Below are 16,592 nucleotides of genomic sequence, written 5' to 3' on the forward strand. Positions count from 1 at the left end.
TAGCCTCCACGTTGACTCACTACCGGTACCCCCTGTATATAGCCCCCACACATTGACTCTGTACCGGTACCCCCTGTATATAGCCTCCACAATGACTCTGTACCGGTACCCCCTGTATATAGCCTCCACATTGACTCTGTACCGGTACCCCCTGTATATAGCCTCCACATTGACTCTGTACCGGTACCCCCTGTATATAGCCTCCACAATGACTCTGTACCGGTACCCCCTGTATATAGCCTCCACATTGACTCTGTACCGGTACCCCCTGTATATAGCGTCCACATTGACTCTGTACCGTAATACCCTGTATATAGCCTCCACATTGACTCTGTACCGGTACCCCCTCTATACAGCCTCCACATTGACTCTGTACCAGTACCCCCTGTATATAGCCTCCACATTGACTCTGTACTGGTACCCCCTGTATATAGCCTCCACAATGACACTGTACCGGTACCCCCTGTATATAGCCCCCACAATGACTCTGTACCGGTACCCCCTGTATATAGCCCCCACAATGACTCTGTACCGGTACCCCCTATATATAGCTTCCACATTGACTCTGTACCGGTACACCCTGTATATAGCCTCCACATTGACTCTGTACCGTAATACCCTGTATATAGCCTCCACATTGACTCTGTACCGTAATACCCTGTATATAGCCTCCACAATGACTGTATCGGTACCCTCTGTATATAGCCTCCACATTGACTCTGTACCGGTACCCCCTGTATACAGTCTCCACATTGACTCTGTACCGGTACCCTCTGTATATAGCCTCCACATTGACTCTGTACCGGTACCCCTATATATAGCCCCCACATTGACTCTGTACCGGTACCCCCTGTATATAGCCTCCACATTGACTTTGTACCGGCACCCCCTGTATACAGCCTCCACATTGACTCTGCACCGTAATACCCTGTATATAGCCTCCACATTGACTCTATACCGTAATACCCTGTATATAGCCTCCACATTGACTCTGTAAGGTAATACCCTGTGTTATAGCATTCCACATTGACTCTGTACCGTAATACCCTGTATATAGCCTCCACAATTGTTACTTGACTGCTGTTCTTTAATTACATCTGTTGTATTCAGCATTTCACTGTAAGTTCTACTACACCTGTTGTATTCAGCATTTCACTGTAGGGTCTACTACACCTGTTGTATTCAGCATTTCACTGTAAGGTCTACTACACCTGTTATATTCAGCATTTCACTGTAAGGTCTACCTACACCTGTTGTATTCAGCATTTCACTGTGAGGTCTACTACACCTGTTGTATTCAGCATTTCACTGTGAGGTCTACTACACCTGTTGTATTCAGCATTTCACTGTGAGGTCTACTACACCTGTTGTATTCAGCATTTCACTGTGAGGTCTACTACACCTGTTGTATTCAGCATTTCACTGTAAGGTCTACTACACCTGTTGTATTCAGCATTTCACTGTGAGGTCTACTACACCTGTTGTATTCAGCATGTCACTGTAAGGTCTACTACACCTGTTGTATTCAGCATTTCACAGTGAGGTCTACTACACCTGTTGTTGTATTCAGCATTTCACTGTGAGGTCTGCTACACCTGTTGTATTCAGCATTTCACTGTGAGGTCTACTACACCTGTTGTATTCAGCATTTCACTGTGAGGTCTACTACACCTGACAATTGATTCCTGAGATAGATTCACCTGAATTAATTATAAGTGTTCCATTACTCTGGACGGACACACACACATGCACACTTATCTTTCATTAAATACACAAAGGGGGAAGATGAGGGGAGAACTGAACGCTCAAACACTCTCCATCCCACCATCTCTCCGTTCCCAGTCCTTTTGGGAACCGGTTGGCATGGAAACCCTACACGTGTGCTGTCTTTGTCTGAAAATAGACCCAATGTTGCTGCTCAGAGGAGCGGGATGCGCGCACACACACACACACACACACACACACACACACACACACACACACACACACACACACACACACACACACACACACACACACACACACACACACACCCAAACCACACACACACACACACACACACACACACCCACAAACTGCACACACCACAAATACACACACCACAAATACACACACACACCCCAAATACACACACACACACACACACACACACACACACACCACAAATACACCCAAACCACACACACACACACACACACCCACAAACTGCACACACCACAAATACACACACACACACACACACAAACCACAAATGCACACACAAATTCACTCAGACAAACACACACACACACACACACAGGGCTCGGAGCTGGTAATCTCACTAAATAATTGATTGTCCTTGAGGGCAATATGACAGAGAGCTGCTACGATGTGTTCCTGTATCACCGTCTCACTCAGTCTCTTATTAGTGGAAGTGCTATTTGCTTCACAATGTCTGTCTTTACACTGTCTGTCTTTACACTGTCTGTCTTTACACTGTCTGTCTTTACACTGTGTCTTTACGCTGTCTGTCTTTACACTGTCTGTCTTTACACTGTCTGTCTTTACACTGTCTGTCTTTACACTGTCTGTCTTTACACTGTGTCTTTACGCTGTCTGTCTTTACACTGTCTGTCTTTACACTGTCTGTCTTTACACTGTCTGTCTTTACTCTGTCTGTCTTTACTCTGTCTGTCTTTACTCTGTCTGTCTTTATACTGTCTGTTACTAGAGACCCAGCTATGGTCTACAGTAGTCTACTCCCACCTCAGATCTCTGCAGTTCATCCAGAGTGATCATGGGCCTCTTGGCTGCATCTCTGATCAGTCTTCTCCTTGTATGAGCTGAAAGTTTAGAGGGACGGCCAGTTAGATTTGCAGTGGTCTGATACTCCTTCCATTTCAATATTATTGCTTGCACAGTGCTCCTTGGGATGTTTAAAGCTTGGGAAATCTTTTTGTAACCAAATCCGGCTTTAAACTTCTTCACAACAGTATCTCGGACCTGCCTGGTGTGTTCCTTGTTCTTCATGATGCTCTCTGCGCTTTTAACGGACCTCTGAGACTATCACAGTGCAGGTGCATTTATACGGAGACTTGATTACACACAGGTGGATTGTATTTATCATCATTAGTCATTTAGGTCAACATTGGATCATTCAGAGATACTCACTGAACTTCTGGAGAGAGTTTGCTGCACTGAAAGAAAAGGGGCTGAATAATTTTGTACGCCCAATTTTTCAGTTTTTGATTTGTTAAAAAAGTTTGAAATATCCAATAAAGGTTGTTCCACTTCATGATTGTGTCCCACTTGTTGTTGATTCTTCACAAAAAAATACAGTTTTATATCTTTATGTTTGAAGCCTGAAATGTGGCAAAAGGTCGCAAAGTTCAAGGGGGCTGAATACTTTCGCAAGGCACTGTATATATATATATATATATATATATCTATTGAAAGGTTTTAATAATTTGTAATGATGTCTACTTCTGAAAAGGTAAAAGGTTTATGTTTCTGTCTCCATATGATATGGTAATATATCCAATGCAAAAACATCTACATTTAAATGGTATTAATACTAATTTGCATGTATTCCCGTTAATTCCCATGGAAAGTTTCCACCTCCTGAATATTCCCGAAAAACTCTACACTGACACACACACACTGTCACACACACACACACACACACACACACACACACACACACTGACACACACACACACTGACACACACACACACTGACACACACACACTGAAACACACACACGCTGACACACACACACACACACTGACACACACACACTGACACACACACACACACACTGACACACACACACTGACACACACATACTGACACACACACACACACACTGACACGCACACTGACACACGCACACACACACTGACACACACACACACACACTGACACGCACACTGACACACGCACACACACACTGACACACGCGCACACACACACACACTGACACACACACACTTACTGACACACACACACACTGACACACATACACACACTGACACACACACACACACACACACACTGACACACACACACATACACACTGACACACGCACACACACACTGACACACGCACACACACACTGACACACACACACTGACACGCACACACACACTGACACGCACACTGGCACACACACACTGACACACACACACTGACACACACACACACTGACACACACACGCACACACACACTGACACACGCACACACACACTGACACGCACACACACACTGACACACGCACACACACACTGACACGCACACGCACACACACACTGACACACGCACACACACACTGACACGCACACACACACACACACACACTGACACACACACACACACTGACACACGCACACTGACACACGCACACACACACTGCACACACACACACACACACACTGACACACGCACACACACACTGACACACGCACACACACACTGGGACACACACACACACACACACTGACACACGCAGACACTTACACACACACACACACATACACTGAGACACACACTGACACACATACACACACGGCATATTCTTACAAGAGGTTGATGAGTTTTTAATATCGTTAACTAAGACTCCTGTTTCTATTTCCTGTCTCTCTCTCTCTGTCTCTCTCGCTCCCCCATCTGTCTCTCTGTCTGTCTGTCTGTCTCTGTCTCTCTCCCTCTCTCTCCCCCCCCTCTCTCTCTCGGTCTCTCATCTCTCCTGTAGAAAGTCAGTGAGAAGGTTGGAGGAGCAGAAGGAACCAAACTTGATGATGACTTCCTTCAGATGGAAAAGGTCATCATTCTGTTGAATTCTGTACAGAGGAATACTGTGGGTCAGATTCACTCACTCATAGCCTGAGGAATGTTACTACTGCTACTACTACTGTTACTACTACTACTACTACTACTACTACTACTACTACTGTTACTACTACTACTACTGTTACTACTACTACTACTACTACTGTTACTACTGTTACTACTACTGTTACTACTGTTACTACTACTACTACTACTACTACTACTACTACTACTGTTACTACTACTACTACTGTTACTACTACTACTACTACTACTACTGTTACTACTGTTACTACTACTGTTACTACTGCTACTACTACTGTTACTACTACTACTACTACTGTTACTACTACTACTGTTACTACTACTACTGTTACTACTACTACTGTTACTACTACTACTACTACTACTACTGTTACTACTACTACTACTACTACTACTACTACTACTACTGTTACTACTGTTACTACTACTACTGTTACTACTACTACTGTTACTACTACTACTACTACTACTACTACTACTGTTACTACTACTACTACTGTTACTACTACTGTTACTACTACTACTACTGTTACTACTGTTACTACTACTACTACTACTACTGTTACTACTACTACTACTACTACTACTACTGTTACTACTACTACTGTTACTACTACTACTGTTACTACTACTACTGTTACTGCTACTGTTACTACTACTGTTACTACTACTACTGTTACTACTACTACTGTTACTACTACTACTACTACTGTTACTACTACTGTTACTACTACTACTGTTACTACTACTACTACTACTACTACCACTACTACTACTACTACTACTACTGTTACTACTACTGTTACTACACTACTGTTACTACCACTACTACCGTTACTACTACTACTACTACTACTACTACTACTACTGTTACTACTACTACTACTACTACTACTGTTACTACTACCACTGTTTACTACCACTACTACTACCTACTACCACTGTTACCACCGTTACCACTACTACTACTACTACCACTGTTACTACTACTACTACTACTACTACTACTGTTACCACTACTACTACTACTACTACCACCGTTACCACTACTGTTACCACTACTACTACTACTACTACCGTTACTACTACTACTACTACTACTACTACTACTACTGTTACTGTTACTACTACTACTGTTACTACTGTTACTACTGTTACTGTTACTGTTACTACTACTACTGTTACTACTACTACTGTTACTACTACTACTGTTACTACTGTTACTACTACTACTACTACTACACCACTTACCACTACTACCGTTACTACTACTACTGTTACTACTGTTACTACTACTGTTACTACTGTGTTACTACTACCACCTTTACTACTACTACTGTTACACTACACTGTTTACTACTGTTACTACTACTACCTACTGTTACTACACTGTTACTACTACTACTGTTTACTGTTACTACTACCGTTGTTACTACTACTGTTACACTGTTACTACTACTACGTTACTACTACTGTTACCACTACTGTTGTTACTACTACTGTTACTACTGTACCACTACTACTACTGTTACTACTACACTGTTACTACTACTACTGTTACTACTACCTACTGTTACTGTTACTGTTACTACTACTACCGTTACTACTGTTACTACTACTGTTACTACTACTACTGTTACTACTACTACTGTTACTACTACTACTACTACTGTTACTACTACTACTACTGTTACTACTACTACTGTTACTACTGTTACTACTACTGTTACTACTACTGTTACTACTACTACTGTTACTACTACTACTGTTACTACTACCGTTACTACTACCACGTTACTGTTACTACACTACCACTGTTACTACTACACTGTTACTACTGTTACTACTGTTACTACTACTACTACTGTTACTACTACTGTTACTACTACTACTACTGTTACTACTACCACTGTTACTACTACTACCACTGTTACTACTACTGTTACTACCACTACTACTGTACTACTACTACTGTTACTACCACTGTTACTACTACTACTACTGTTACTACGTTACTACTACTGTTACTACTGTTACTACTACTACTACTGTTACTACTACTGTTACTACTACTGTTACTACGTTACTACTGTTACTACTACGTTACACTGTTACCACTACTACGTTACTACTGTTACTACTGTTACTACTACTACTGTTACTGCTACTGTTACTACTGTTACTACTACTACTACTGTTACTACTACTGTTACTACTACTGTTACTACTGTTACTACTGTTACTACTACTGTTACTACTACCGTTACTACTACTGTTACTACTACTACTGTTACTACTACTACTACTACTACTACTGTTACTACTACTGTTACTACTACTGTTACTACTACTACTGTTACTACTACTGTTACTACTGTTACTACTGTTACTACTACTGTTACTACTGTTACTACTACTACTACGTTACTACTACTACTACTACTGTTACTACTGTTACTACTACTACTACTACTACTGTTACTACTACTACTGTTACTACTACTACTGTTACTACTACTACTGTTACTACTACTACTGTTACTACTACTGTTACTACTACTACTGTTACTACTACTACTACTACTACTACTGTTACTACTACTACTGTTACTACTGTTACTACTGTTACTACTACTGTTACTACTGTTACTACTGTTACTACTACTACTACTACTGTTACTACTACTACTGTTACTACTACTGTTACTACTGTTACTACTACTACTACTGTTACTACTACTACTACTACTGTTACTACTACTACTACTACTGTTACTACTACTACTACTACTGTTACTACTACTACTACTACTACTACTACTGTTACTACTACTACTGTTACTACTACTACTGTTACTACTACTACTACTACTACTGTTACTACTACTACTACTACTACTACTACTACTATTATTACTACTACTACTACTGTTACTACTACTGTTACTACTACTGTTACTACTACTGTTACTACTACTGTTACTACTACTACTACTACTACTGTTACTACTACTACTACTACTGTTACTACTACTGTTACTACTACTACTGTTACTACTACTACTGTACTACTACTACTGTTACTGTTACTACTGTTACTACTGTTACTACTACTACTACTACTGTTACTACTACTGTTACTACTACTACTACTACTGTTACTACTACTACTGTTACTACTACTGTTACTACTACTACTACTACTGTTACTACTACTACTACTGTTACTACTACTACTGTTACTGTTACTACTGTTACTACTACTGTTACTACTGTTACTACTACTACTGTTACTACTACTACTGTTACTACTGTTACTACTACTACTGTTACTACTACTACTGTTACTACTACTACTGTTACTACTACTACTGTTACTACTACTACTGTTACTACTGTTACTACTACTACTGTTACTACTACTGTTACTACTACTACTGTTACTACTACTGTTACTACTGTTACTACTACTACTACTACTACTACTACTGTCACTACTACTACTGTTACTACTACTGTTACTACTGTTACTACTGTTACTACTGTTACTACTACTATTACTACTACTGTTACTACTACTACTACTGTTACTACTACTACTGTTACTACTACTACTACTGTTACTACTGTTACTACTACTACTACTGTTACTACTGTTACTACTACTGTTACTACTACTACTGTTACTACTACTGTTACTACTACTACTGTTACTACTGTTACTACTACTGTTACTACTGTTACTACTACTACTGTTACTACTACTACTGTTACTACTACTACTGTTACTACTACTACTGTTACTACTGTTACTACTGTTACTACTGTTACTACTACTACTGTTACTACTGTTACTACTACTGTTACTACTACTACTACTACTGTTACTACTACTGTTACTACTACTACTACTACTGTTACTACTACTACTGTTACTACTACTGCTGTTACTACTACTACTGTTACTACTGTTACTACTACTACTGTTACTACTGTTACTACTACTGTTACTACTACTGCTACTACTGTTACTACTACTGTTACTACTACTACTGTTACTACTGTTACTACTACTACTGTTTTACTACTACTGTTACTACTACTACTACTGTTACTACTACTGTTACTACTGTTACTTCTACTGTTACTACTACTACTGTTTACTGTTACTACTACTGTTACTACTACTACTACTGTTACTACTACTACTGTACTGTTACTACTACCGTTACTACTACTGTTACTACTACTACTACTACTGTTTACTACTGTTACTACTACTACTGTTACTACTGTTACTACTGTTACTGTTACTACTGTTACCACTGTTACTACTGTTACTGTTACTACTACTACTGTTACTACTGTTACTACACTGTTACTACTGTTACTACTGTTACTACTACTGTTACTACTACTGTTACTACTGTTTACTGTTACTACTACTACTGTTACTACTGTTACTACTACTACTGTACTACTACTGTTACTGTTACTACTACTTACTACTACTGTTACTACTACCGTTACTACTGTTACTACTACTATTGTTACTACTACTACTGTTACTACTGTTACTACTACTGTTACTACTGCTGTTACTACTGCTACTACTGTTACTACTACTGTTACTACTACTGTTACTACTACTACTGTTACTACTACTACTGTTACTACTACTACTGTTACTACTGTTACTACTACTACTGTTACTACTACTGTTACTACTACTACTGTTACTACTGCTACTACTGTTACTACTACTGTTACTACTACTACTACTGTTACTACTACTACTGTTACTACTGTTACTACTACTGTTACTACTACTGTTACTACTACTACTGTTACTACTGTTACTACTACCGTTACTACTACTACTACTGTTACTACTGTTACTGTTACTACTACTACTGTTACTACTACTGTTACTGTTACTACTACTACTGTTACTACTACTGTTACTACTACTACTGTTACTACTGTTTACTACTACTGTTACTACTACTGTTACTACTACTACTGTTACTACTACTACTGTTACTACTGTTACTACTACTGTTACTACTACTACTACTACTGTTACTACTACTGTTACTACTACTGTTACTACTGTTACTACTACTACTGCTACTACTACTGTTACTACTACTACTACTGTTACTACTACTACTACTGTTACTACTACTACTGTTACTACTACTACTGTTACTACTACTGTTACTACTGTTACTACTGTTACCACTGTTACTACTGTTACTACTACTACTGTTACTACTGTTACTGTTACTACTGTTACTACTACTGTTACTACTACTACTACTACTGTTACCTACTACTACTGTTACTACTACTACTGTTACTACTACTACTGTTACTACTACTACACTGTTACTACTGTTACTACTACTGTTACTACTGTTACTACTACTGTTACTACTACTACTACTACTACTGTTTACTACTACTGTTACTACTGTTACTACTACTGTTACTACTGTTACTACCACCGTTACTACTACTACTACTACTACTGTTTACTACTACTACTGTTACTACTGTTACTACTGTTACTACTACTGTTACTACTGTTTACTACTACTGTTACTACTGTTACTACTGTTACTACTGCTACTACTACTGTTACTACTGTTACTGTTACTACTACTACTACTGTACTACTACTACTGTTACTACTACTGTTACTACTGTTACTACTGTTACTACTGTTACTACTGTACTACTACTACTGTTACTACTGCTGTTACTGTTACTACTGTTACTACTACTACTGTTACTACTACTACTGTTGTTACTACTACTGTTACTACTACTGTTACTACTACTGTTACTACTACTGTTACTACCACTGTTACTACTACTGTTACCACTACTACTATTGTTTACTACTACTACTGTTACTACTACTACTACTGTTACTACTACTACTGTTACTACTGTTACTACTACTGTTACTACTGTTACTACTGTTACTACTACTGTTACTACTGTTACTACTACTACTGTTACTACTACTGTTACTACTACTACTACTGTTACTACTACTACTACTGTTACTACTACTACTGTTACTACTACTACTGTTACTACTACTACTGTTACTGCTACTACTACTACTGTTACTACTGTTACTACTGTTACTACTGTTACTACTACTGTTACTACTACTGTTACTACTGTTACCACTGTTACTACTACTGTTACTACTGTTACTACTGTTACTGCTACTACTATTGTTACTATTGTTACTACTACTGTTACTACTACTGTTACTACTGTTACTACTACTGTTACTACTACTGTTACTACTACTGTTACTACTACTACTGTTACTACTACTACTGTTACTACTGTTACTACTACTGTTACTACTACTGCTACTACTGTTACTACTGTTACTACTGTTACTACTGTTACTACTGTTACTACTGTTACTACTACTGTTACTACTATTACTACTGTTACTACTGTTACTACTACTGCTACTACTGTTACTACTACTACTGTTACTACTACTACTGTTACTACTGTTACTACTACTACTGTTACTACTACTGCTACTACTGTTACTACTGTTACTACTACTACTGTTACTACTGTTACTACTACTGTTACTACTGTTACTACTGTTACTACTGTTACTACTGTTACTACTACTACTACTGTTACTACTACTGTTACTACTACTGTTACTACTACTGTTACTACTGTTACTACTACTACTGTTACTACTGTTACTACTACTACTGTTACTACTACTACTGTTACTGTTACTACTACTACTACTACTGTTACTACTGTTTACTACTACTACTACTACTGTTGTTACTACTACTGTTACTACTACTGTTACTACTGTTACTACTGTTACTACTGTTACTACTACTGTTACTACTACTGTTACTACTGTTACTACTACTGTTACTACTACTGTTACTACTGTTACTACTGTTACTACTACTGTTACTACTACTGTTACTACTGTTACTACTACTGTTACTACTACTACTGTTACTACTGTTACTACTACTACTGTTACTACTACTGTTACTACTACTGTTACTACTACTGTTACTACTACTGTTACTACTACTACTACTGTTACTACTGTTACTACTGTTACTACTACTGTTACTACTACCACTACTACTGTTACCACTACCACTGTTACTACTACTACTGTTACTACTGTTACTACTACTGTTACTACTACTGTTACCACTGTTACTACTGTTACTACTACTGTTACTACTACTACTGTTACCACTACTGTTACTACTACTACTGTTACTACTACTGTTACCACTGTTACTACTACTACTGTTACCACTACTACTGTTACTACTACTGTTACTACTACTGTTACTACTACTGTTACTACTACTACTGTTACCACCACTGTTACTACTACTGTTACTACTACTGTTACTACTGTTACTACTGTTACTACTGTTACTACCACTGTTACTACTACTGTTACTACCGTTACTACTACTACTGTTACTACTACTACTGTTACTACGTTACTACTGTTACTGTTACTACTACTGTTACTACTACTGTTACTACCACTGTTACTACTGTTACTACTACTGTTTACTACTGCTACTACTGTTACTACTACTGTTACTACTACTACGTTACTGTTACTACTGTTACTACTGTTACTGTTACTACTGTTACTACTACCGTTACCACTGTTACTACTGTTACTACTACTACTGTTACTACTACTGTTACTACTACTGTTACTACTACTGCTGCTACTACTGTTACTACTGTTACTACTACTGTTACTACTGTTACTACTGTTACTACTGTTACTACTACTCTTACTACTGTTACTACTGTTGCTACTACTGTTACTACTACTACTACTGTTACTACTACTGTTACTACTACTGTTACTACTACTGTTACTACTGTTACTACTATTACTACTACTGTTACTACTACTACTGTTACTACTACTGTTACTACTACTGTTACTACTGTTACTACTGTTACTACTACTACTACTACTACTACTACTGTTACTACTGTTACTACTACTGTTACTACGTTACTACTGTTACCACTACTACTGTTACTACTACTACTGTTACTGTTACTACTGTTACTACCACTGTTACCACCGTTACTACTGTTACTACTACTACTGTTACTACTGTTACCACTGTTACTACTACTACTGTTACTACTACTGTTACCACTGTTACACTACTGTTACTACTACTACTGTTACTACTGTTACTACTACTGTTTACTACTACTGTTACTACTACTGTTACTGTTACTACTACTGTTACTACTACTACTGTTACTACTGTTACTACTACTACTGTTACTACTACCGCTGTTACTACTACCACTGTTACTACTACTGTTACTACTGTTACTACTACTACTGTTACTACTACTGTTACTACTACTACCGTTACTACTACTACTGTTACTACTGTTACTACTACTGTTACTACTACTACTACGTTACTACTGTTACTACTACTGTTACTACTGTTACCACTACTGTTTACTACTGTTACTACTACTACTACTGTTACTACTGTTACTACTACTGTTACTACTACTGCTACTACTGTTACTACTACTGTTACTACTACTACTACTGTTACTACTACTACTGTTACTACTACTACTACTACTGTTACTACTACCACTACTGTTACTACTGTTACTACTGTTTACTACTGTTACTACTACTGTTACTACTACTGCTACTACTGTTACTACTACTGTTACTACTATTGTTACTACTACTACTACTGTTACCACTGGTACCACTGTTACTACTACTGCCACTACTGTTACTACTACTACTACTACTACTACTACTACTACTACTGTTACTACTACTACTGTTACTACTACTACTACTGTTACTACTACTACTACTGTTATTACTGTTACTGTTACTACTGCTACTACTACTACTGTTACTACTACTACTACTGTTACTACTACTACTACTGTTATTACTGTTACTGTTACTACTACTACTACTACTGTTACTACTACTACTGTTACTACTACTACTACTGTTACTACTGTTACTGTTACTACTGCTACTACTACTACTGTTACTACTACTACTACTGTTACTACTACTGTTACGACTGTTACTACTACTGTTACTACTACTACTTTTACTACTGTTACTACTACTGTTACTACTACTACTACAGTTACTACTACTGTTACTACTACTACTGTTACTACTGTTACTACTACTGTTACTACTACTGTTACTACTGCTGTTACTACTGTTACTACTAATGTTACTACTACTACTGTTACTACTGTTACTACTACTACTACTGTTATTACTGTTACTGTTACTACTACTACTACTACTACTGTTACTACTACTACTACTGTTACTACTACTACTACTGTTACTACTGTTACTGTTACTACTGCTACTACTACTACTGTTACTACTACTACTACTGTTACTACTACTGTTACTACTACTGTTACTACTACTACTGTTACTACTACTGTTACTACTACTACTGTTACTTTTACTACTACTGTTACTACTACTACTACTGTTACTACTACTGTTACTACTACTGTTACTACTACTACTGTTACTACTGATGTTACTACTGTTACTACTAATGTTACTACTACTACTGTTACTACTGTTACTACTACTACTGTTACTACTACTGTTACTACTACTACTACTGTTACTACTGTTACTACTACTGTTACTACTACTACTGTTACTACTACTGTTACTACTGGTACTACTACTGTTACTACTACTGCTACTACTGATACTACTACTACTACTACTAATACTACTGTTACTACTGTTACTACTACTGTTACTACTACTACTACTGTTACTACTACTACTGTTACTACTGTTACTACTACTGTTACTACTACTGTTACTACTACTACTGTTACTACTGTTACTACTACTACTGTTACTACTACTACTACTACTGTTACTACTAATGTTACTACTACTGTTACTACTACTACTGTTACTACTATTACTACTACTGTTACTACTACTACTGTTACTACTACTGTTACTACTACTGTTACTACTACTGTTACTACTACTACTGTTACTACTGTTACTACTACTGTTACCGTTACTACTACTGTTACTACTACCGTTACTACTACTGTTTACTACTGTTACTACTACTACTACTACCGTTACTACTACTACTACTGTTACTACTACTACTGTTACTACTACTACTACTGTTACTACTGTTACTACTACTACTACTACTACTACTGTTACTACTGTTACTTCTACTGTTACTACTACTGTTACTACTACTACTGTTACTACTGTTACTACTACTGTTACTACTACTACTGTTACTACTGTTACTACTACTACTGTTACTACTACTGTTACTACTGTTACTACTACTGTTACTACTACTGTTACTACTACTGTTACTACTACTGTTACTACTACTACTGTTACTACTGTTACTACTACTACTGTTACTACTACTGTTACTACTACTGTTACTACTACTACTGTTACTACTACTACTGTTACTACTGTTACTACTACTGTTACTACTGTTACTACTACTGTTACTACTACTGCTACTACTGTTACTACTACTACTACTACTACTACTACTGTTACTACTACTACTACTGTTACTACTACTACTGTTACTACTACTACTACTGTTACTACTGTTACTACTACTACTACTACTACTACTACTGTTACTACTGTTACTTCTACTGTTACTACTACTGTTACTACTACTACTGTTACTACTGTTACTACTACTGTTACTACTACTGTTACTACTACTACTGTTACTACTGTTACTGTTACTACTGTTACTACTGTTACTACTACTGTTACTACTACTGTTACTACTACTGTTACTACTACTACTGTTACTACTGTTACTACTACTACTGTTACTACTACTGTTACTACTACTGTTACTACTACTGTTACTACTACTACTGTTACTACTACTGTTACTACGTTACTACTACGTTACCACTGCTACTACACTGTTACTACTACTACTAATGTTACTACTACTACCACTGTTACTACTACTACTGTTACTACTACTACTACTGTTACTACTGTTACTACTACTACTACTACTACTACTGTTACTACTGTTACTACTACTGTTACTACTACTGTTACTACTACTGTTACTACTTCTACTGTTACTACTGTTACTACTACTGTTACTACTGTTACTACTACTGTTACTACTGTTACTACTACTGTTACTACTACTACTGTTACTACTACTGTTACTGTTACTACGTTACTACTACTGTTACCACTACTACTGTTACTACTACTGTTACTACTACCGTTACTACTGTTACTACTACTACTGTTACTACTGTTACTCTACTGTTACTGTTACTACCGTTACCACTGCTGTTACTACTACTGTTTACTACTGTTACTACTGTTACTACTACTGTTACTACTACTACTGTTACTACTACTACTGTTACTACTATTACTACTACTACTACTACTACTGTTACTACTACTGTTACTACTACTGTTACTACTACTACTGTTACTACTGTTACTACTGTTACTACTACTGTTACTACTACTGTTACTACTGTTACTACTGTTACTGTTACTACTGTTACTACTGTTACTACTACTGTTACTACTACTACTACTACTGTTACTACTACTACTG

General features: G+C 37.5%; 1 pseudogene; it reads left to right on the forward strand.

Annotated features, from left to right (window-relative positions):
* Positions 1 to 4,736: 4,736 nt before the first annotated feature.
* Positions 4,737 to 16,592, forward strand: part of LOC135533262 (endophilin-A1-like) — a 20,545-nt pseudogene continuing 8,689 nt past the window's right edge.

The sequence above is a fragment of the Oncorhynchus masou genome, unplaced genomic scaffold (genome assembly GCF_036934945.1).
Source record: "Oncorhynchus masou masou isolate Uvic2021 unplaced genomic scaffold, UVic_Omas_1.1 unplaced_scaffold_2298, whole genome shotgun sequence".
Taxonomy (NCBI): Eukaryota; Metazoa; Chordata; class Actinopteri; order Salmoniformes; family Salmonidae; genus Oncorhynchus; species Oncorhynchus masou.